The sequence below is a fragment of the Piliocolobus tephrosceles genome, chromosome 15, assembly GCF_002776525.5.
Source record: "Piliocolobus tephrosceles isolate RC106 chromosome 15, ASM277652v3, whole genome shotgun sequence".
Taxonomy (NCBI): Eukaryota; Metazoa; Chordata; class Mammalia; order Primates; family Cercopithecidae; genus Piliocolobus; species Piliocolobus tephrosceles.
Genome location: NC_045448.1, coordinates 72,193,035 through 72,213,824, shown reverse-complemented (window position 1 = coordinate 72,213,824; position 20,790 = coordinate 72,193,035).

Genomic DNA, 20,790 nt, shown 5'->3' with positions numbered 1-20,790 from the left:
TGACATGGCCTGAGTTGACCAAGATGTGTGCAATGGCCAAGGAGAAGCTTGAATCTGGGACGCCCAGGGGCCAGACTAGACATAGATTTATTCTGCAGCGGTAGAACATGGATGGGGTGAGGAGGCTAACTTCACCATCCTGCCCCAGTCTCTCTGCCCCCATGATCTTGCCACCTGGGGTAGGAATGTATGGCCCCAAGTTGGATTTTCCAGGCCTTGACATTTAGAGTTGGTCCTGGCAGCCAGCCCCTCCCAGAGTCTTGCTGGGGAAACACAATGAGGGGTGGAGGGCGAGTGGTAAAACTTTTTAAGGTCACACACACACACACACACTCACACACACACACACACACACGTCTAGGATGGCTAGGGGGGCTCTCTCTGTTCTGCTCCTCTGCTCCCTGTATATGAGTGAACTGCAGCTCAATGCTGTCACCTCCATGTGTCCTCCCCAGGCCAACTCACTCAGTTTGGAATTGTTATTACATGAGAGGAAGGAGAGTGGTCTAAGTCAGGCTCAAGAGGACTGGCTGGGACATCAACCAGGCTACCATCTGCCCCCTGAAAGATGCTCAGTTGGTCCCATCAGGACAATGGCTCCCCAGTACGGGGAGTCCTGAGGCTGTTCAAGGTGCTTTGGGGGTGCCCTAAGGGGCCAGGTACCCCAGCATCAGCCTCCTCACCATCACTCCCATCCAAACCAGCCCTAAACCAGCTCAGGTCTGCTTTTACCTGTTTTAATAAATTGGGGTCCTTAGACATTTTACTTAGTGAAAAAGATCTAAAACTCAAAAAAATATCGTCCTAGGGTTTTGGGGCAGCAGAGGTTCTGAGCTGCAGTGGATACTTCCATCCTTCCAGGCAGGGATCGGAACTGTGGTAGGGGAGGCCCTGCCATTCTCTATGTCATGCTCAGTTCCAAGCACAGTTTTCCCATTTCACATTACACACCGAGTATGCAAGAAATAAGTTGATTTGCCTGGCCCTGGCCACGCGGCCAGGATCTCCCACCTTCCCCGGGAGGGGTGACAGTAATTCCAGCACCTATTGGCTCCTGGAGGGAAAGGCCCCAGACCACTGTTGCCCCACTCCAAACAGTAGCATGCACAGTGTGTATTCTAAGGAGGCAATCAGGCATGGGGACAGAGAGCAGAGATGACAGGAATTGGGATCCTGTCACTGCCAGCCTCTTACAACTCATGTGAATGTGTGTGACCCGTTTGACTATTCTATTTCTTGTCTGTGGAAGGGGGACAGGTAATAGTACCTATCTCATAGGGTTAGTGTGAGGATTAAGTGGCCGTATTTGCAAGCACTTGTATCAGTGCCTGACTCCTCACAAGCACTCCTCATATGTGAGTGTTCAATTAATTCATTCACTTGAGTCCATGTAACTGGTGCCCAGGAGTTGGTGCAACTCAGTGGACCAGGAAAGAGGACAGCCACTAGAGACAAGAGAGTTCAAGGCTGCGTCAAGACCCTGGATTTGAACCCTCTGACACTTACTGAATGATGATTTGGGCCAGCAAATCCTCTAGGAATTGCCCCTCATCAGGGAAGCCTGCTGAGATTAAAGCCACAGCTTCTTCCAGCCCTCTTTTTGAGCTCTCTCACAGACCTTCTTGTCCTCTCCCCACACACAGATGGCAAACGCTCTAAGCCCTGAGCAGGTTCTCTAAAGGGTGGTCCTGCAGGGAGGGCCTAGGTATAGGGAGACACTGGCTCTTCTGGCTATGGTCAGAGGGGTCCTCTGACTTCTTGTCTCCTGTGCCGTGGCCGCAACTCACTTCCCAGCCTTCCCTGCAAGGGCCAACATCGCCAGGGCTGGGGAGGCACCTCTCCTGCAGCCTCCAACGTCCCTCAGAGGAAGGTTCTGTGTCTCTTCTGGCCCCTGCTGTTAGAGGCCACAGGGAGGGGCTGCCATTTGGGGGCCCTGGCTGGAGGCTTCTATGTCTTCCAGGTGTGGGGAGGCCCAGCTGGACGGGCAGGTGTGGAGAGGGCCAGAGCAGCTGCGAGTGTCTGGAAGGCATTCGGGCAGCTAATGAGTGCAGGATCTAATTAAAGGACTGGAGGAGGAATCTGGGTCCAAGCCACGTGGAGCAGGAAGTGTAGACCAGGGGCCCGCCTGGGTTTGGTGGGGTAGGAGGAGTGTTTGGCTGAGGAGCTGGGGCCAAAGGGGAACACAAATATGGTCCTGAGCCTACATTCCCAGCCCTGCCTCTTCCTTCAGGACCTCAATCATATGGATTCTAAAATGGCTGGGGACTTTGACACCATGTCACTACTCTCTGAAGAGACAATGGGCTCTGGGCTGAGGGCTGAGGATAGAGGCAGGGGTGAAGAGTGGGACCTGGGCCAGTGAAATTCTCCAGGCCTAGCCCAATTCAGCCCACACCTGTTTCCAGGACAGACACTCAGGTGGGGGCTGCACTCGGCCGAGTCCCGTGGGGACAGGGGACAGGTCTGCCTTTGCTGTAACTCAGAACTCCACAGCTTCTAAATTAAGATCTCCAATTGAGGCAGGCCACTTTCCTATGGTGTTTCTGAGGGCTGGGGATGGGTGGATGGGGAGTGCTGAAGAGGAAACTGAGAAGGGTCAGCTGATACCTGCTGAACCCCATGAAAGTGGACCAAGCAAGGACATGTCTCCACCGCTATTACCCCATCCTGCTGTCACACGGTCACCGTCAGCACCATCACCGCCACCTCAATCCTCCACATCGCTGTCACCACCACCACTGTCACACCCCTAATGCTGGTCACCAGCCAGCAGTGCCCTAAAGAATGTCCCCTCTGTTGGGCTCCCACCTCACTCCCTGCAGGCTGTGTCCCCCTCCTGCTCTGGGCCAGCAGACCCCGGCTTCCTTGTACACAGTTCAGATCCAAACATATGCTCCATCCTCACCTCACCCCTGCCAGGATCCTGGACAGGGATCTTCTGACCCTCAAGGTCTCAGGTGAGGGCCAGGGCAATGTGGCCCCCAGTGTCCACACACAGGAGCTTCCACTAGCTCTCCCAAAGAGAGACCTGGCTCTTGGTTCCACTCTCCCAAAGGCCTCTGCATACCCCAAACCTGGAGTTCCCTTCAGTCTGGATAGAAGGATGCCCTGTGGAAGACCTGTTTCCAGATAATGGGCTCAGGACCCTAGAGGTCAAGTGAGGGTCTTCCCAGGCCCCTCCGCACATGCTCCGTCCCACCTTCACAGGCTTCCTCCCAGTGTTCCTGCCCCTCAGCACCCCTTCCCACCTGCTCCCAATCACTGCAGCTAACGTCTCCCAGCATGCCTTTCCCCTCCTAGTCCCTGGGGGAGGCTGGGGAGCATGACGCCCCCAATTCTGGTCCCTTACTCAGGGTGTTAACGAGGAACAGGTTTTCACCCCAGCTGTGGGCTGGGCCCTGAGATGGGAGTTTCCTCTCTCCTGCCTTCTCCTTGATTCTTCAAATGGCCCAATTTCCCCAACAGATGCTGGGGGATGCGAGGAGAGAGGCAGGTGGGGAAAATGAAAGCTGCTTTCTGGAGTGGAGGTGACAGGGAGGGGAGGAGAAGGCAGAGGAAGAAAAGCGGGTGCCTGAGAGGCGCCCCAGCCCTGAGGTGAGAGGGAGGGGAGGTCATGCAGAGGCCAGACCCACAGACCTAGAGGGAAAGCAGGGTCCTAGGAGAGAGCTGGACACCGAGGTCCCCGCAACCAACCCACAGCTTCTCGGCCCTCAGCCTCAGCTGCCTCACATGGACAGCCTGATCCCATCCTCCTCATCCCACAAGTCTCCAGTCAGGCATCTTCCTAGGAACACCCCACCCTCCAGTAGGGCAGACCATCCTCCCTGTCCCAGAAGCAGCCTCTGCCGCCCTGCAGGGCATGGGGACACACGCTTGCCCAGATCTGCCTGCCTTCCCAAGGGCAGGGACAGTCTCATTTATCAGCTCCTGGCACAGCCTCCTGGGCTCAGCACACGCTCAGCACCTATTGGCTGATTGAATAAATGAATGAAGTAATGACACTCATGTAAGTGGGCAGCAAGAGGAAGAATGGAGCTCTGCTTTCTGCTCCCTGCTGTGTGGCCGTGTGGGCACAGGCAGGCTCCCACCGCCTCTGGCCTCACAGGTGGACTGGATCAGCTGGGTGGGGGCCCTACCATCTCCCCATATGGAAGGATCTGAGGGCTAGGGCTGAAAGGTGCACGCAGAAGCTGCTTTTCCAGGGCAGAGAAGGCAAACACAGCTGTGGGGATTGAGCTGACCCCTGAAGTCAGCACCCAGGTTGGGGAAGAAAGGGAAGGGCTCCTCTTCCCCACAGAATGTCGGCACGTGGTCCACCCAGCTCTAGGTGTGGACCTGGGGGTGTCTTTGCCCTCAATTTCCAGGAAGGAGAAACTCCACACATGTCTGGATTTCTGGTGCAGGATGCATTACCAGGTGGGGCCATCCAGAAGTCCCCCTTGGTGTCTGACTGCCTTCCCTTCTGCTGCCTGACCTGCAGAGGTGCCATTCTGAGGGGCAAGCAGGGATAGGGAGTGTAGGAGCAAGGCCCCCGCTGCTGTCCTCCATCCTCCCCTGATCTGCCACACATCCCCCAATTCGGCTGCTATGGCCACGATGGCAGGGCTCCTGAGGAAGGGCTTGGCATCTTGGAGCTCACTCTGCTACATCATGCACAGTGAGCATAACACCAACAGAGCTGGGTCTTGAGCCAGGCAGGGACAGTGCCCGGGGTGCCTGGTTAAGGGACATGTCTGCTGAGAAGGCAGGGCTGGGTGGACCCGATGGCAGAGGTCCCAGTTCCACCTCACCTGGATGCATACAGTCACTCTGCAGAGGTTAAAAAGTCTTTTCCCAGCCCCAGACCGAGCCCTCACCCTGGTTCCCAAAAGCACTCTCTACATCATCTCTCCCTCCTCCCTTCTCTCCTCCTCAACAGCCCCTGGTCGCCAAACTCCTGGTGAAAGCACTCTTCCTGTCGCCCCATGGAGAGTTCCCTGCACACTCTGAACCTCACAGTCGAGGTCAAACAAGCCCCATAGCCACCACTAACCGTGAGGTCCATCTCCTAGCCTTCACTGGGAATCAGGTGGTTGGTGGACTGGCTGAGGCCAGCTCAGGGTAGGCTGCGGCCCCCAGCCCTTTCCAGGGCCAGAGCAGCACAGTGGCTGGGGCCTCTGACCATGATTTAATTTGCTTCTCACAGACCACTCAGGGGTGCTGCTTCCTCAAGACGTTGCCCAGGATTCTACATGGGAAAGACCCTGAGATGCTTCCCCAAGGCTTGGCTGCTCTGACCTGGGGTGCCAACTCCTGGCCACCCTTGCCAGGCCAAAGGGAGGTGTAAGAGGCAAGTCAGCAGCCACAGCCGGGCTCTGGATGAAGGAAGGGTCGGCCCCAGGGCAGAGCCCTCACACTCATGCAGGGGGAGCTGGCTCCAGGGCTCCATCTTGCCTGCCACTCGCCTTTGCACTGTAGCTCCTCACAGGGCAGGGGAGGCCGTCACCTACCAGAGAGACCTGTCCTCACCATCTCTAACGTGGGCACCTCTTGAGGGTCCTTTTATACTAGCAGCCTTGAGAGGGCAACGTGCACCCCAAAGAAGAGGCAGGCTGATGACAGGCAGAGACATTCTCAGAGCTCTGATCCTCCTGCCACCTCCTCCAGGAAGCCTCCCTTCATGGGGAAAGGCCTCCTGTGAGCCAGGGTCCCTTGGCTCTGAAGGCTTCCAGAGGAGCTGCTGCCAAGCCACTTGCTCTCCCTGTGGCTGGGGAGGCAGCTGGCCCTACATCCAGTCACCACTTTCCCCTTCAGAGGACCCCAGTGAGGCCCCCTCACACCCACCCACTCCCAGGGAGTTCAGTGGGTCCTAGGGGTTCACGCAGGTGTCCTAGTCCTCTGGGCCTGCTGCGCTCCCGGCCTCCACTGCAAGCTGCACCCCAGCCCTGGGCAGGCAAGGCCCCGGCCCGAACGCTGCTCTGCCAGGAAAACACCAGCCCTTGCTATTCTGGGCCTGCCACCCTCAGGACCATCTAAGCTCTACCATGCTCTCTGGGTCCTCTGAAACATCCTTCTGATCCTCCCAGGACCCCCTCACAAGCCAGCGTGCACCCCTGCAGGACCCACATGCCTGCCTTCCTCTCCTGCCAGGGCCTGGCCCCAGCTCTTCCTCCTCGGCAGCTCACTCATAGCGGCCTGTGTCTACCCAGGTCCCCATGCCCTGCCCTTGGTCAGACTCCCCCATCCCCTGAATGGACTCGAGTCTCGGCAGGGACCAACCCTGCTACACATGTGAACGATGTCTGTCTGGTCTTTGCCATGGATCCCAAGGGCCCCCAAGGGCAGGATCTCCACCATTTGACTGTGGGCTTAGTAGAGGCTCTGTCTTCCCCATCAGAATACATGTTTGCCAGTGGCAATGGCCATGCCTTCCCCACCAACCTGTGAGCTCTTCAAGTGCAGGGACTTTACCCCCTCCTCAGACCTGAGGCTCCCTGAGAGCACAGATGGGGTCTCCTACATAGGCCTGGGGGCTCACAAGGGGCAAAGTCCACGTGTGCCCTATCAGTGTGCATTCTAAGGGCAGCCATGCCTTTTTCTCCAATGAAGGCTCCCTGAAGGAGAGTAGATGCTCTCACATCAGACATGGGGCTCTGTGGAGGCAGAGGCTGTGTCTCCCTCATCCGACTAGTGGTTCCTAATGGAGCAGGCCCACCTACATAATCCACAGGGCCAGGTACAAAATACAAATGTGCCTTTTTCCAAAATTATTAGGAATGTCAAGGTGGTGATAGCAGGGCATTAAGCCAAATGTGGGGCTCTTCTGAGCATGGGGCCCTGTGTGACTGCATAAGTCACATGCCCGTAGAGCTGGCCCTGTATGGAAGGGACTGTGCCTCCCTTGTAAGATGAGGCGCAGGTGAGGAACTCAGAGGCCAGGTGGGCACAAAGCCAAAGGGAATGGGAAGAGGCCTGGAGGTGAGCAGGGCAGGCCCCAGGCCCCAAGGAGGGACACACAGGGTCACCTCCCCAAACAATAGGGCATTCATGAGCAGCCTGGCTCCGCAGCAGGGCCCTGACGCCAGGCCCCGACGCCAAGCTCGGCCCTGTAATTCATGCTCCAGTCCCCGAGCCGAGCACTGGCAGGGGCTCAAGTAGGAGAAAGTTGAGCTGCGGAGGTGGCTGCAGTGGAAACGTCTATTTTTACCCTGGCAGACGGGGAGACAGGTCAGCGGTGGCTTTGAGTGAATCCCAGTGCAGCCACCCAGGGCCTAGTCCCAGCCTAGGGACAGCCCAGACCGGCGGAGGGCCACCCAGGCAGCCCCCGTGCAGCACCAGGTCAGGCTGGCCTCAGACCAAGGAGCGAGTCAGAGCATCCCCGGAAGGGGCCCCACCAGGGCCGTCACATTTCTCCCCGGCTCTGCCCCTGGCACTCACTTCTGTCCGTGTCTTGTGAACAATGTCAGCTCAGAACAGAAGTGGAGATTCCTGCAGCCCTTCCCCAGCCATTCCTGGTCAAGCACCACCACCCCCACCCCCGCCTCCCCCGCCTCCCTCGGGGTTCCTGGGGATGCCCTGGGCTATCAGAGTCTGAGAATGGAGAAAGCAGAGGGAGGAGTAGAGGGTCTCATCTCGCCTGCCCTGAGGTGGGGCTATCTGCTCAGTGACCCTTATCCGGGAGAGGTCGTTGCTGAAGCCAGTGAGTGAACACTGATGAGTGAGTTTCAGACTCTGCACCAGCCTAGCTGGCACACTGGTTGGGTGGCTCCTACCTGGCTCCTGGGTGAGGCTGGCTTTTCCTCAGTTCTTACCTCCAGCAGCCAGCACTTGAGGCCCCCACCTGTACCCCCTGCAGGTGGAACACTGTGTGCTGAGGTGTTTACGTTACATAAACCCAACCACGCTCGCTTGTCAGGAAATTTGTGGCTCCCCTGAGGAAAGAAAACTCAATGCCTTCTTGCACAGGGCCAGGCAGGGATCCTAGCCACAAGCCCCGGGTCTACCTCTGGCTCCTAGATTCCTCTGGTCTGCTGCCAGAGGGAGTAGCATGGGGCGGGTTGGGTGGGGGAGCGGGGGGCAGGAACGTCCCCAGTCCACTCACCTCTCTCTGCCCTGGTGGGCAGCCAACCAGCCCCTCTGGCAGCCGGCTAAGACTGAAGCAGAGGAGGACCTGGGTCCCCTGCCCTGGGGTTCACCTCCAGTGCATCCTGCGGAGCTGATGGAGAAGGCCACCTGCCTTTGAGTGGCAGTTTAGCATCCCCACTCTGGGAAGCTCTCTCCTCGTTTAAGGACAGTCTGCAGTCCTCATAATCTCCAGTGCTACCACCCAAGTCTTCTGGACCCACTCCTCAGCCACCCATCCTGATCCATCACCTCCTTGGCATACTACAAACACTCCTATCCAGTTCTAAGCATGTATTAGCTAGTGTACTCTGAGGTCCAATTTGCCCTCCTTCCTCCCTGTTCAAGTCCCCTTCCTTTGGGGCTGCGGAATGAACAATTGCCTTCCCCAGATGAGAAGGTTGGGGTCAGAGATCCTTGGGGCAAGAGCTGCCCTGGAGGATCGGGCAGGAGTGCAGAGCCAAGAACCGTCCGTCCACACATGGCTGCAGAGTCATGTCCAACACAGCCCTGGGTTGGGGGGGTGACACCTACATCATTGTCCTTGAAGACGGGGCTCTTAGTGGTGTGCAGTGCACTGCCAGCTTCTGAGGAATGACAGAGGATCTGGGCTCCCCAGGGGTATCACTCACTTTTTATAGGTCTTCTGAGCAGCCCTGAGGCCATCCCCTAACAAGTCCTGCCTGTTCTACGGGGCCTCCCCGATTAGGGTCTCGCTCATAAACCACAGAGGTCTGAGCTTCCATGGGAGGAAAGAAGGGCCATGCCCCAGCCCCAGCTGGGGGAGGAGGGAGGAAAGGGGGCTGCAGACAAATGGTTTTTACACTTTGAGTTAATGAGGGTCAGGCAGGGGCACCCACTGGCAGGAGGGAATAAATGAGAGAAAAATTGAGAGGGGGATGGAGGAGAAGGAGGGGTGAGGGCTTTGAATGAGGGAGGTGAGTGGAACGCCTAGTCATAAAAACCTCTTACAGACACGCACTCACACAAAGACACACATCAGCCTGTGCAAGCTTCCTGAGCCCCGCTGTGTGCCCAGCCTGGGGCTGGAGGCTGTGAAGCGGTGGCCTCCAAACGCACTGATAGCAAACCTCCACTGGTGAAAAGTCTGAACATGCACTCCCCCAGATGCTGATTTCTCTCCCCACACATCTATCCATGGACAACAGTGAGGACTTCAAGGCAGGTTCTAAGTCTAGGATGAGGGCCACTGCTGCAGGTGACCCATGCAAGGCCTCTGGGTCATTCAGCGGTGTTACTGACTTCTTGGCAGATCTGATTATGTCCTTGTTGTTTTTCAAGCTGCAGTGCAATGGTGCGATCTCAGCTCACTGCAACCTCTATCTCCCGGGTTCAAGCGATTCTCTTGCCTCAGCCTCCTGAGTAGCTGGGATTACAGGATCCGCCACCACACCTGGCTAATTTTTGTATTTTTAGTAGAGACGGGGTTTCACCATATTGGCCAGGCTGGTCTTGAACTCCTGACTTCACGTGATTCACCCGCCTCGGCCTCCCAAAGTGCTGGGATTACAGGCATGAGCCACTGCACCCGGCATGTTTTTTACTTCCTAATGCAGCTTCTCTGGGGAGCCCCTGCATGTGGTGAGTGCATGGGTTAGCTGTGCCCTCATTTCTACTTCCCATGGTTAACTTATCTCCCAGCCACCATTTTCCCCTGTTTGTATGCTTAGCTTAATTTCAATCAGAGTAGTTCGACAGTAGGAATTATTTTAAGCTGTGTGTCCATTTCCATGAGGGTTACTTTAGTTAAATCCAGAATGTGTAATCTGTAAATCCCCTTAACTGACCAGGTTCACACCAAAAGCTAAGACACAAAAAGCCATACACCAAAAGCTGAAAAACAAGGGTGGCACTACCATTGCCTTCCCTCAGGACTCCTATGCACTTAGCATAGAACACATGACCATGAGTCACGTTGCATGAGTGGCGTCCAAGGTCTATCCAAACATCATATATTAAGAAAGAGTAACAGATTGGATTTGTAAATGTTTTCTTCCCATACCCCAGTGAAGTGTTGTGCACCTCCCAGGGAGAGGTTTAGAGACCATCCCGGGGGAGGCACAAAGATGAAGATGCTTTACATCCCCTCAAAGACTTAGTCAAAGGTGGGAGAAGAAAATGTAAAAGAAGATTTTAAAGCTGAGCATCTACCAGGTGCCACATTCCACATTCCTGGCATCTGGACCTCACAGGAACTGAAGGAGCTCTGATGACCTGACCGTGCTTGACTAGGGGGAGCAGGGACACAACTGCCCCAGGCCTCACAGATGGTGGGGAGAGAAGCCAGAGAGCTGGAGTCAAGTTCAGGCTGGCCTGAATTATTCCTGTTAATGTAAGCAGGAATAATTATGTAATAGTTAATAAATAAAATAATGTAAGCAGGTAAGGGCCCTGAGGAGACACACACCACGAAAGCAGGAGCTCCAAGCCTGCCCGGATGGAGAAATCAGAGGCAGCCTCATGAAGAAGGCAAAGGAGGTGTTTCACCCTTGGTGACACTCAGACAGCCTCCCTCATCCATACTACATCTACACGTCCCTGGGGGCCTCACCTAATACCCCCCACCCGCATCCCCATCCCCAGCTTTCCCGTAATGCCCTCCGCAGAGGAGGCAGGTGATCCTGACCACCCCAGCCCTCTTGACCGGTGAACTCATTGCTCCCACAATCCCCCACCCCAGCCTGCTATGGGCAGGGATCATGGAGGTGCCCTGAGGCAGGCGGAAGGCCTGAGTGTCCTTTCTGTATGGCAGCACCACTTGTAAGGAAAACACCATTTTCCCAGTTTAATCCTAACTCCTCAATCTTTCCAGTGATTCAACTTTTGCCTAGGGCTGTCTGAGAGACTTAAAAGATCCCTGCCTTAGACAAGGAAGCAGGGACTCACCCACCCACCCCAGACCCGTCAGGACCTCTGGCCTTCTGAGCCTTCTTATCCTGCTCTTATATGTCAGTGACTGCTTAGACGCTTCAAAACAGCCACCCAGGATGGCCATGGAGAAGCCCTGCAGAGAAGATGCTCAAAAAGAAAGAAAAAGGAAACTACCTAAAATTCATCAATAGGAGCCCTGGCTAAATACACCACGGTTCCTCCAAGCGATCAATGATTATACAGCCATAAAATCATGTTGTAGATGAATATGTAGACGTGGATGGGTATTCACGGTACACTGGTTACAAACCACTCTGCACAGTGAGATCACATTTAAAAAAAAATACTAACATATATTTTATACTCACATGGAAAATTCTGGAGATACCCAAGTACCGGCAGTGGTTCTTTCTGAGTAATGGGATTAGTGGCTGTTTTATACTCTTCCTTTTGCTAGCTGTTTTCTCTGGTTTCTATAATGAACATATATTACTTTTGTAATCAGACAAAAACCAATAAAAGCTATTTTTAAAAATAAAATAAATAGTCTCCCATGCCCATCTGGAAATAGTGTGCTGCGCTGATCACTGGCGGGGGTTAGAGTGGGCAGCCAGGAGTGTGAACTCCGGAAGCATTTCCCAAGCCCAGGCTGGGGGCCAGGTGGCCAACCACAGGAAAAAGACGGCCAAGGGGCTCTGTGCTTGTCTTCCCAGCTCAGCCTAGGGGGGTGAGGACACCCACTTTGGTCCTAGAAAGAGTCAAGCAGGGAGCAGGTAGGAACGAGCAGAGACACCTCTCCTGGCCCAAAGTTTCCGATGAGCCACAGAGGGCTGAAGGCCCCACTTCCAGGCAGTATAAACACAGTGAAGTCAAGCTCAGTCCTGCCTCAGGCCCTTGCCACTTGCTGTGCCCCCTACTGCTGCGATGCTGTCCCCCAGGTTTTGCATGGCTCACTCTTGTCCTTCAGCCAGGTTTCTGCTTCCGCTTCACATTTCCAGAGGGCTTCTCCCCTCTCCCATCTAAAAAGGCTCATTCGTTTAGTTAGTTCCCACCATAGTGATTTCTTTTAACCTCCTCGCCTGGCTTTATTTTTCCTCCTAATGCTTCCTTATCACCACTTGAAATTGTTTCTCATCTGACTCCCTGACCAGGAGCTTTTACAAGGGCAAGAAGTTTGTACGCAGAACAGAGCCTGGGCACAGGAGTTGTTCAATAAGTATTTGTTGAGTAAATGAAAAACCTGTAAACTTCACAGTGCCAACACTACCTCTACACACAATGGCCCCCCCTGCCTCCTGCGTACCCCCTTCCCCACCAGGCAGGAGTTCTGGGTCCAGCCTGGAAGTCAGCAGATGTGAGACTGGTTGGGTGGGGTGACTGTGCTGGGGACAGAGTCAGGAGGTTGGGGTAGCACGAAAAGCAAACATTCTGAGTCCACGTGGCCGGGGCTGCCTTTCATTAACAGCTGCATGAGCTCCCTGAGACTCAGTTTTCTCTTCTCTAAAATGGGGCTCAAAATAGCTATCTCTCACGTGTGAGGACTAGAGACGGCATCGTTGCCTAGCACAGTGCCTGACACACAGTTGGCACTCGGCAGCCAGGGCTCCCTCTCTGAGCAGCCTGGAGGCGGGCCAGTCTCAAACTTCACCCTCAGCCCTGAATGAGCCATCTCTGGAGGGTGGGGGAAGGGCTGGCTTCTGGGGAGCACCCTACTCCTTCTCCTCCTCCTTCCCTCTCTCCCAAGCTCCCTTACCTGGTGCAGACGGGAGGAAAAAGGAGAGGAGCAGAGAGGAGGGCTTGTCCTGGGTGAGGGCCTGGGAGCCTGGCCTGGTGGGATGTGAGTCCCAGGCACCTGGGCCAGCCTAACTGTACAGGGTGTGGAGCCTCCCCCATGCAGAGACCCCAGGGAAGGCAGACTGGGTGCTGACCCAGGGCTGACGCGGCTGCCCACAACACATACATGGGCCTCTACTCCTCTCTGTCCTCCTCCCTCCTCCCCTTCATGGAGGAGGTGCTCCCTCAGGCCCATTCTTTTCATTCTTCTGGCAACTTGAGCCTTACTGTGAAAACCCAGCTCTCCTTGGCCAGGCCTAGGTTACTTAAGGAGGCTCCAGAGGACCCCAGGGAGTGGCACACAGAGCCCCCGCCTCCAGTCTGAGGCCTGCTCCTCGAGGCCCTGGACTTCTCCCTAAGGGACCTCCTCCTATGGGGGCTTTCCCCTGCGGGCCTCGGCTCCCCTACCAGGACCAAATTTCCCCATCACTCTCCTCCCTCCCAATCTCAGACACCCCGACTGCCCACTCACACCACCTCACCACCACCTGAGAAACAACAGTCAATCCAATCTCCTCCAATTCTCTCTCCTCTTTCAAAACTGGCTTCCACCTGGCCTCCTCTGGCCATTCTTATGCAATCAAGCTCAATTCAAAGACCCCAAGGGATTCCTTTAAAGTCACGGATGCCCCATCGCAGCCCTCCCCACCAGAAGAAGAGGAGGAGGCAGCTGTGTCACAGAGGACTGCTCCTAGGTCTGACGGGAGATGTGCCTCGTTCCCAGCCTGTGGCGGACATGAATGCCCAGCCTCCCCCATCCCATGAGATGGGCGTCTCCAAGGAGAGGCTGGTCGTGTCTTCCCAGCAGGCCTCTCCAGGGACAGTCTTGACCTAGGAGGGCTCCTAGCCTAGGCATGCTTGCAGGCTAAGACCCCTGATTGTGTGGGTCTGAGGAAGGTGGGTCCAGAGTGTGTCCCCAAAGGGGCGGACTCTCCTTAGCGGAACTCAGAGAGGGGCATAGAAGCCAAATGCCAGCATGTGAATGCACAGTGGGAAACACAGCTTGTGTCAGCATAATTTACACAAGGACTGCCTGCAAGCAGGCCTGTGCCGGGAGCCACAGCACCATCAGAAGGCTGCCTGGGAATGTGGAGGGTAAGGGACAGATCATGGCCACACCCCAGTAGCCATGGGGGATAGAAACTCTTGCCACAGAGTCACAAGCCAAGCCTCTCTTCCCCGGACATTGTCAAGGTAGGCGTCTGAGACTCACATTTTTCTCCCTGGGTGGGTGAATGCACAGCCCATTAAGACTTGCCAGGACCTGGGACCAGTGGCCTCCTTGGCAAGGCTTTGCCAGTCTATGCTCTGAGCCCGCACACAGTCCCTTCCTAGTTTAGCTCTCAGAAGGCAGCTCTGCTTCCACTAGCTCCATGTCTTGGATGGCACCTTGCTGCTGCTCCAAGATCTGATTGGTGCAGGGAATCCAGGAATCCGGGGACAGCAGGGAAGGGGAATGAGGGTGTGGCTTCAGAAGGGTCCCCTTCCCTGCCCCATTTTCCAGGCTCAGCCACGTACTTGCTTGTCCCCTCAGTTCAGTAGCTGGCGGAGAGTCATAATTGAATTTGCAGTACGGCCGAGAATGAACAAAAAAAAAAAAAAAAAAAATCCCTTTATATGTCTGGGATTAATTTATCCCTGATGGCCACATTCACATGCTCCTTTCTGCTTGGGTTTCCAGAGCATATTCTGGCCAACAATGTGAAGCACGCACACGCACACACGCACACGGAGAGGAAATGTATGTGTGGAGAGCACACTTGGGTGCTTGCTGTGTTGATGCCTGCGTTGTGACTGCGTCAGAGGGAGTACGGGTGTGTCCTGGGTGAGTTGGAGTGTGGCCGGGCATAACCAGCTGCATGAATGGGTCTATACAAGGGGTCTTCAGTGTGCACATCTGGAGGGACCCCCATTGCAGTCATCTGAGGCGACAGCCCACCTGAAGGTGGCATGTGGAATAACCGAAGTCACGCTGCTAGCTAGCTATTAAAGGAATGCCTAGACACAGTGGCCGAGACAGCGTTGAGTGGAGGGACATTGAGGCAGTTGCACAGTTTCTCTGCAGTCCTTCGCCATTTCTAGGGAGAAAGCCCAGCCTTTCTAAATGGAGACATGAGTCAGCATTGCCCCCACACTGGAGGAGCCTCCCAACAAGGGGAGCCATCTCCCCACTGCTCCGTCTTCTTCAATCCTTGCCTCCTCTCCAGCATGCAGGGCAGACAGAGCTCCTTGTTTAAGTGAATGATTACAGTTCTCGTGCGTTAAGCACCTGCTCTGCATCATCTCAGGTAGTCCTCACAACACCCCATGAGGAAAAAACCATCGTTCCCATGTTTCAGATGAGAAAACTGAGGCCTGGAAGTCACACGACTTGCCCAAGGTCACATCGCTCAGTGGCAGGGGCAGGACTTGGACCATTGTGTGACTGATTCCAAACGTCATGCCCTTGACCACCAGACTGGAGGAAGATCTCTGCTAACCGGGCATCTGTTAGGCTGGGAATCCCTTTTTAGACTGAAGAAGGCTTTGGCCCTGAAATGCTGCTGCCTCACCAAGCCTCCCAGCTGCATCTGGATCTGCAAGATTGGGGGAGCGCTCCCAGGCCAGTGGCTCCAGTGAGAGCTGAGAGGGGCACCTTTCCTGGGGTTTCAGTGTATCTTTTTGTCTTTCATATCCTGAGGCATCTTTGACCTTGTCCTCTTCTCCAGGCAGTAAGCCCAGATGGTAAAAGTGCTCCAGGGGAGGGAGAGGGAAAAACAGATCACAAAGAGGCAAAATACACCAGCAGGTATTTTAAAAATGTATTACCCTTTACACATGTGAGTGATTTGTGTATTTCGCTCTTTTGTTTTGCCCTTGGTTGTCGGTCAAGTCCTTTTAGAAAAGATCCCAGAACATCTCTGTTGATGTAAAGGGAAGAGTGTCCTACCTAGACCTGAGCTCAGTGGGGACACAAGTGGGCTCCTCAAAGGCCCCCCAGAGGGCCCTGATCCCCTGCGGGAGTGCGAGGTGGGAGTCTGAGGAGTATGAAGCAGAGGCAGGCTCCAGACTAGGCGGAAACAGGGAGAACCGGCTAGCGGGGGCAAGCGGTAAGCCTGGGCGCCAGCAGAATGGTGTGGTTCTGGAGCTGCAGGGATAAGGAGCACGAGGAGGAAATGCTCCAGCGATTGCGTGAGGTTCTTGGTCTTGTTCCTGTCCCCGTCTGCCCCTGTCATTCTGTCTCTGGTCCTCACCATCACCATGAGTCTGTTTCTCTCTGCATCTGCCTCATTTGTTGTCTCTCTGTTGCACACACGTCCCCCACCCCATGAAAAACTGAGACCAAAACAAAGGCAGAGAAACAGAGTCTGCAAGCCATGCTGGGCCAAGCCACAGGGAATAGGAGCCGCAGCAATTTTTCCCCAGAGGGAGGAACAAAAGCACACGGGGAAAGGGGAGAGGGGAAGGTTGGCGTCACTCATTTCAATAGCTGGCAGCCGTGTGAGGACCTCGCGTGTCAGGGTGAACCCTTGCCCTCACCCAGTTCTCTTTCCCAAGCAGGAAACGTTTCCTGGGCTGTCACCGGGTCCCAGTCAGGGGATGCCCACCCGGCTCCTCTGGAAATCCCATAATCCTACATTTATGAAACACATGGAGAGAGGATTGAGACAAGTTTGAGTTCCCTGGGGGTGGAGGCAAACTGGGGAGGGGTTGTGGGCCGGACAGCAGGGGCTACACTCAGAGCCCTTTCTGTCTTTCCACACTCCCGTCACCCCGTCCTGGGCTGTCCACACAGCCCTGGAAAAGGAGCAGAAAATGGTGCGTGTGTGTGTGTGTGTGTGTGTGTGTGTGTGTGTGTGTGTGTAGAATCTCTCAAAAACACCAGCAGACAAAATAAAGGCAGGGAACTGAGTATTCTGGATACAAAAGGCTTATCAAGCTTTACTGAACCACTTTTCTTTCACAGATGAGAGTTATTCTTCACCTTACTGCAAGAAGTGGTCTCAAATGTTGAGAACTAACTGAATTTAAGAACATAAAACCCTATTTGAAATGGCTCTGAGAGCCTGGCTATTTAAAGAAAACTTGCAATGAAACACTTAGTAAAGTCCCTTCAGTGAAGGAAGCAGACATCTCATTAAGAATTGAGATGTGATTTCAGCCCTGGAGGCGCAGACTCCAGGGTGGGGGTGGGACAGTCAAGTCTGCCGGTTTCAATGGAGTGTTAACAAGCCCTGTAACCGAAGAGGGATCGCATTGACTGAGCGTGGCAGACAGGCACCAGGGCAGGACGGGGGAACACCCGGAGGACGGGGCCAAGCTGAGACCCAAGAGATGGGCACGGCAGAAGGAAAGGCAAGAGGTGAGCAGGGAGAGTGAGCAGGGCTGGCCTCCCTCCTGAGGGCAGTGGAGAACCACGCAGGGCAGATCTGAGAAAGACGAATGGCCAAGGCAGTAGCATTTGGGTTTCAATGACGTTGGCCTGTTGGGGGCCTGATCATAAGTGGAGATGTTAGTAATGGGACAAGAAGTAGCTTGACTTAGATTCAAGAAGCAGAACGTGTGGGATTTGGTGATGTCTTGCATATGAGGAGTAGGAGGGGGTAGGACTCAAGGATGCCTCCCACAGGTGCAGCTCCAGGGACTAGATGGGTGGAGGGAACAACCGAGCAGGAGTTTTTTAATGGGGCAGAGAATGGAGACTTTGAGTGGGGAGGGTCTGAGTTCATAGTGCCGGTGCGTAAGCAGTACATTAAGGTACCTGTAGCGGAGGGGAGAAACTGGGCTGCAGTGAGGGATTCTGGGGTCATTCACCTGTAGAGGGCAGAGAAAGCGGGGTGGGTGAGGGTGTCTAGGAGCCATACAATATGAGAACAGGGACGGGGAAAGAGACCTGGGGAACACCACAGACCAAAAGAGGGGGGACGCCAGGCCACAGGGAGAGGAGGACCACCAGGCGACTGTGGTATCACGGAAGCTGGGTACAGACAGAAAGTTGATCAAGAAGCAGAGAACGTCTGTGTTGTCAGCTACAGCTAAGAATCGTGAAGGGTGGGCGTCCACAGATTTAACCACCAAGGCTAGATGGTGCCCTTGTGTGAATTAGAAAAAGGTGCCCCTTCCTCAAGGTAATTTACTTCCATCAGAAAACTACTGTAACACACTGATTTTATTAGAACAAAATACTTTACTGCCATCTGTGGGAAAATTGCTATAATAAATAATAAACGTATGATGTCTTAGATGTGGTGCCTGTGCACGGCAGCCGTGGTTATTGCAGATGGCAGTGAAAACCGGTTTCAGAGGAGCAGGATGAAATTCGCCGGCAAAGGAGGCTTGGAGCTGTGGGTAACACAGGACCCAACCAAAGATGGCTTACGCTATAAGGAATGTACGGCCCTGAGTCACAAGCTGTCTCATCTGGTGTTACGGTGGCTTCGGGGTTGGTGCTTCCTCAATAGCTTCACCAAGAACCAGGTCCTCCCCACTTCCTCTGCCGTCCTGTGTGTGCTGGCTTTCTTCCTCAGGCTCATCGCCTCAGGATCACGAGATGGCAGCCACAGCTCTAGTCATTACATTTTCCCGTAAGATTGAGAGGCAGAAGATGAGGATGTGTCTCCTTGTGTGCCCCTTTTCATTAGGGAGAAAACATTTCTAAAGGTGCCTCAGCCCTGTTATAACCACCACTCCCTTCCCCCACCAGTTGTGACGTCAAAAATATCTCCAGACATTGCCAAATATGCCCTAGAGGACAAAAGTGCCCCTGGCCGGAAACCTTGGCCCTGTGACCACGTGGAAACTCCTAGAGATCTTTGAAGCAGCTTCTGGTTATGAACTCCTGCTCCCTCTATTGTCTTCTCCACCCCTGCTCTTGACTGCACAGCTCCTGTTCATCATCCATCAGTGTACTATAATTGCCCATCTACTTGTCTGCTTCTTCTACTCAACTGTGAGCTCTAGGAGGGTGGGAACCATGTTTATCTTACTCAAGATTGTATCTCTAGAGGCTACCACCCTGGCTGGTACACAGATAGCCCCCTGCCGCATATATGTAATATATATATATGTTTTATGTATATATATATTACATATATATTTATTTAATGAGCAAATGAATGGATGGATGAATGGATGAATCACCCTGAGCCCTTTCAGAGCTTTCCCATTTGGCTCCTGGATTAGTGAACCAGTGTTCTAGAATGTCCCCCTGCAACCAGTCGCACAGCAGCCTGAGCAATTGTCCTTTGCCATTTGTGACCACGGACCATTTTAAGAATCGGGTGGGATCACTGGGCCCTCACCCCATCAAAGGCAGTTTGACATAAAGTTTATATACCTGAAGCCCACCCATGTACCCCCAGAACTCCCATGTACTCCCAAGAACTAAGCTAGAATGGTTTTTCAGAAAAACATGATTCTGATCAAGGTCTGTCCAGTTTCGAGTCCTTCTGGCCTTCCTCACTGCCTCCATAATGAAGTTCAAACTCCTCGGCTGCACACACAAGGCCCTCCCTACCTGGCCTTGCCCTTCCAGCCTCTCTTCCCTCTCATCTGTTGGGCCACTTCCCTCCAGACTCACTCTCCCAGCCATGCCCTGAACCAGCTGAGTTCTTTGACAGCTCCGCCACTCGGCCTCCACTTCTGCCACTGAGAACACCTTTCCTCTCTTAGCCGCCGGGCCAGACCAATGCTCCACTCAAATGATATCCTTTCTTGAGAGTTTCCTGCCCCTTCCTTTCCCAGGGCAGTGGGCACTCCTTCTCTGACACTCCCAAAAGGGAACAATTTCCCCACCATGCTGGGAGCTATGGAAGGCCAAGAGTCCCATGCAACTCATCCTCAGACCCTGCTCTAGGCCTGCTACATACAGCATCTCAAGGCACGTTTGCTGGACATGGTGTCCCCTTGCCATCCATTCCTCATCCCCCTCTGAGTTTTTCTTAGTGGCCTATGTGGTCTCAGAGAGCAGCTTCAAGCACAGCCCTATGAATGGAGCCAGTTTTAAACTGAAGCCAACCCTGAGAACACAAACTCTCAATGACCTCATTGAGGAGCTGGATCAGCCTTTACCTGAAGCCAATCATCTGGGTGTTTCATTTCTGTAAAGCCATTGAATTCCCTTTCCTAGCTTGAGTGGGGTTTTCCATTACCTGCAACCCAGAGAATCAAGAATAAAGTGAAGGAACAAATGAAAAAATAAGCACAATGACCCCTAGTGTTCTTTTAATCCAGCTGATAGTTGCATGGTATTCATTCATTTCCTTTTGCCTTTCTGAGCTTGGAAGACAAAACAGAGCTTCTTTCCAAAGCAAACCCCCTCCTCTCCTTCTCCAGAAACTGATTCCATGAATTACCTCATACTCTTTCTTGTGTCTTTGATCTTTCCCTAACCAGTGGCTTCCTCTTTCCTCCCTTCAAATATTCTCAGGTTTCCCCTCTCCTCAAAACTCGCTCTGGGCCTCCTGAAGCGGCGGCTCCACCCTTTCCTTCCTCTCCCTCTAGCCCTCCCTAAAGGCCAGCCTCCTCTCACTGCCTCCCCACAGGCATGCTTAGCGTGCTCAGTGAAGGCTCAGCACCAGACTGACCTTCCCAGAAAAGCTCTGACCCCAGTCCCTGCTGTGTCCTATGTGCAGTGTGGCCCCCGGCTCTAGGGTTCAGGTGTCAGGGTCTCAGAACTCATAGCCACCTCTAGCCTGAAGCTCTCCTGAAGTAAGAATCACCTGCTTTCAAGGTGCAGCTCTCTCGCTCAGGAAGGCTCCAGACGTTAACCCTGCCCCAACCACCTCCAGTCCTGCCAATCAGTGAAGAGCCAAGGGGGACTGGGCCGGGGTGCAGGGTCACAGCGGAAAACAGGGGACACCTCCTGGGTAACAGGAGTGGAGGCTGCCAGCACTGTGCTCACAGAGTTCAGCCCCTTGGGCGAGAGAGGCAGGAGACTCTTGGAAACGTGATGTTTTCAAGCTCTTGGCTTTCTCTCCAAGTATG